Below are 4293 nucleotides of genomic sequence, written 5' to 3'. Positions count from 1 at the left end.
AGATGAACGTGTTGTTACGTTTACCCGGCACTTTCTCCATAATTTACTGCTACACGCGTGTGATTGGATATATATTTTTCAATTATATATAATTGGGATAAATGTTACCGACCTAAAGTCGATAAATCCAGCCGTTACTATATGGGTGCGTTCCGCTTGGTGCTCACAACGTTCGTCCTTATCTAAACATTTGATAAACAACAAGGCTGAAATAATTCTAAGAGCGTTGCGAGCATTGTAGCGATCCGCGTATGTTTCGCGAATCTCACAAAATCCTTATAATTAGGCAGCTAACTGACTTAAGGCGGTATTTATATAGAGTCATATATTAGCATCTTGAGACGTTATTTAAGATCTTGAAATAAGAACGAATTATGAATACGGGCCTTACACCCGTATTCATGGTCCTTCCTTATTTTAAAAACGGAGAAAGCCTTCATAAAAGATTCCTTTTATCTCCAAAACCGCCTTTTTTCGTAGATTTTGCGCATAGATATGATTCTGCGCATTGTCTACTAAGGCCATTGCACGTAACAAAGTTTTAGTTTTAATCGTAAGGCCGTAAGAAAATAGACCAGTCACACTCGATTATTCTTCAAGCGCGAGGAGAATAATCGACTGTGATTGGTCTATTTTCTTACGGCCTTACGATTGTGACTAAAACTTTGTTACGTGCAATGGCCTTAGTGCCCATCTACAACAGATGTTTTGAGCCCTAAGCCTTAATAAATTATTCAATTACAGTTGAATTTGAGGAGAATAATTGACTGTGATTGGTCAATTTCTTAGGGCTTACGGCTTAAAACACCTATTGTAGACGGACACTTAAAGTCAATCCAGTCAAGTCAGTCCAGTTAAAGTCAAACTTGCATAGCACATAAACATAAGCATAAGCTATACGTAGCTATACGTAAAGTTATATATATGTGTAGCGAATTTAGTTGGACTAATGAACATTAAAGCCGTACACAAATTAATATAAAATATGTATTTAATATAAAAAAAGGTTAAATTGTGAAATGCTCAATATTCTTTATTGTGCTATTTGGCAAAATATTGAGTATTGGGAATTTTGTCAGTCAAAATTTTTGCATTTTACTTTAAAGATTAAAGATTAAAACAATATACAACGGTTTTTACGCATGCTTACATTTATCCATTTCGCCTATATTTATATTTATATATTATAAGTATATTTCGCATTTCTTTCCAAAGATAATACCTTTCCTTCAGCAATTTTATAAATTCCTCATCAAGACGTTCCACCAGCGTCAACACGCAACCATGTATTTTATATGACGTCGTTTCAAACTCTTCCATTTCTTCCGTCATTGTTTCGCTATTACTATGTCTAAATTGCTCAGCAACATATCCAGCATCTCGGTAATACGCTCCAGTATTCTGTAACAAAAATATTTATCTATTTCATACTTGCTTATTTTTAATCTTCTATTTTAGAGAGCTTATAAATTTACATTACACACACATACGTACATATATCTATTTTATACAAAAATACGTACTTCGACTAATACTCCGGCTTCATAGCATCAGAAACCTTTGGATTGTAATCGAATATAAGACACAATGGAAAACAATCTTTACGGTTACAGCCGGGCTGAAAGTATGAGCGTCGGCTATCAGTTGTAGCTCGTGCAAGAGCTTTATTTGCTCGCGTTTGTCCATGCGTTTTTTACGACAAACTGCAATTATCTCAGAAAGCTTCTTCAGCACCGCACCGATATTAATCTTTGCGTCCTTGGCGAACATCTTCGGCTTCTCGGAGGGAATAGCCACGCCACCGTTAACGGTTTCCCACTCTCCTTCGCCATCATCTTCGTCGCGTTTCTTCTTTCGTTCTTTTTCTTTGCGTTCTTTACGTTGCTCCATTCTCTTTGCTTTATCTTCGTCCTCCTCCTGGGCTAAAGACCTATGTAAAAAAAAATTATGATGTCATGTAATATATCGTTAAATTTATTTTTTTTTTTTCATTAACTAGAAAATAATTTTATCCAATTTTATAGATTGAAAGAACGTACTTCTTGATGAAACGCTCGCGAATATTTTGATATTGGCCTTCGTCATCGCTACTTGTGCTCTCACTGTCTGAATCACTGCTCCAGTCAGATTCGCTTTCACTTGCTTCCAATCCCGCCTTCTTGAAAGATACGGCACTGTCCTCTTCTTCTTCAGATTCTATAACCTCATCGGCTGAAAAATAGAAATAATTCATTTTTTTTTCATCTTGCAAAGATTTGAACTTAAACAAGCGTTTATAATAAATGTTTTTCATGGTAGTCAAACCTTTTCTCTTCTTCCTTGTCGTCGTCCTGATCAAGATTCTCCCTAAATTTGGCGATGTCCTCCTCAAAATCCTTATTATATTTTTGCAATTTTTGACACAACGTTGAAAGCAACTTGGAATTATTCTTGCGTCAGTCGCGGTCTTCCCACACCTTGTTGATAAAATCTTCCATCTCCACCAAACATCTAACGTAGAATCGCAGTGTTTGTCCAAGCTTCCCCTTCATGATCACAGGTAAAGCTTTCTGATAAGCTCGCATCAAGTCCTCAAAACCTAGAATTATGAGAAAAAATACTTGGTATAATGGAAGCGCTTAATTACACCAACAGGTTTCTAAAGAAAATTAACTAATAATGTTCGTACTGGACCTTTGCAGATCCAATTTCCAATTTCTTAAAATGTCATAGAAGATTTGCATACAAACTAATAGCGAATTCAGGCGCTTGCACTAGTGCACACTGAGTGCGCACTAAGGCTTGTTCTTAATCAATTATTATATTTACTCAGCACTCAGTGTGCACTAGTGCAAGCGCCCGAATTCGCTATTAAACTACTTACTGGTCAACATGCTGCTCATGTCCTTAATTTTCTAAAGTTTTATAAAATTCGCAATTTCTTCATATCTCTTCTCCTTTGTGGAGCGAACAACGCACTTTGTTTCTTCTTCATCATCGTTGAACTGTAAAGAGATCCTTCGTGTTATTTTCATAGCAGGACGACATGGTAGGTGAAATGTATTGATAAAAGTATGTTGAAAACGTGTGTTTCGGCCGCAATACTTACAGTGAAAGCCGTCGCAGGTGCCCTTTGTACCTGCTCCTCCTCCGACGCGCTATCGGACTCAGAATCTGAGCCAGTTGCGAAGAAACGGCTCATGATTGCAAACGCTCTGTAACAATCAAGCAAAATGTAATGAAAGGCAAATGTACACTCCCTAATTACATCGTAAAACGCAGCACTCTCGACGTCCGTGAATAAGGGACGCGCGCGGAGTAAATTCGGACGACACGAGGCGCGACCAGCGAACAAAATTCCAAATTACCTAGCTGTTCTCTTCCTCGCTGAAAGAAGATGCGTTGCGAGGTTATGCACCATACACGCAGGCGGCGGTGGCGGCTTCTTCTTCTTCGTCGGGAATTCGGGTTGATCCCGTAGGTTCGTTAAAAAAGGAGCTGCGCGGATCACTTCTCACTTTCCCCCGCGGCCGGCGGCGGGCTTTGAACCATATCACTGCTATTGCAGTAATGCAGTCCACTATTAAACTCGGGTCCGTGGGTTCGTTAAGCCCAAAGGATTGCGCGGCGAATCAATCCCCCCTGCGGGTCGAAATAAATGTCAAAATTGTGAGACCATCGTCTTCACTACCACGACCTCCACGTTGTAATCAGTTGTAATACGTATATAACATCGCAAAAGCCCGGCGCGTGCCGGCGCATGCAGGCGCTAGTCACGTGACCTCATTCTAAGCCAATCAAATAGCACGCCTTATGCGCCATATTGTAACGTGCGAGGTAAGCCCCAATAAGCGCTAGTCACATACTTAATGACCAATCGTGGCCAAGTAGCCTGAAGTAGCCGCTGCGCGCACAACTATCGAGATGCGCACAGAGCACAAGTTCACTAATAAAAAATATGAACTAATCTTGCAAAATATCTTACAATTATTTGAGAACTTTAAAAATTATGGACATTGTTTATTTAACATTTAACATTTTGTTAAACTCTCAAACACGTCTTTCTAAGACGTCATACAGACGTATTTCTAACAAAGTCTGAAAGACGTTTTTTCTAAGACGTCGAACAGACGTATTTCTAACAAAGTCTAAAAGACGTTTTTTTATGACGTCATACAAACGTATTTATAACAAAGTCTGAAAGACGTTTTTCTTATGACGTCATACAGACGTATTTCTAAAGCGTCGTCTACAATGACAGCAGGAGTATACCAGTAAAGGCTGATTTATAGAGGCCGTAACCGTTGATTTAAG

At 38.8% G+C, this 4293-nt stretch overlaps 1 pseudogene; it reads right to left on the bottom strand.

The window, feature by feature from the left end:
• LOC112467092 lies at positions 1 to 3759 on the bottom strand (annotated as a pseudogene).
• Between the last annotated feature and the right edge of the window lie 534 nt (positions 3760 to 4293).

The sequence above is a fragment of the Temnothorax curvispinosus genome, unplaced genomic scaffold, assembly GCF_003070985.1.
Source record: "Temnothorax curvispinosus isolate PA1 unplaced genomic scaffold, ASM307098v1 QBEX01016881.1, whole genome shotgun sequence".
Taxonomy (NCBI): domain Eukaryota; kingdom Metazoa; phylum Arthropoda; class Insecta; order Hymenoptera; family Formicidae; genus Temnothorax; species Temnothorax curvispinosus.
Note: the sequence above shows the minus strand (reverse complement) of the source record. Positions and strands in the feature narration are given on the sequence as shown.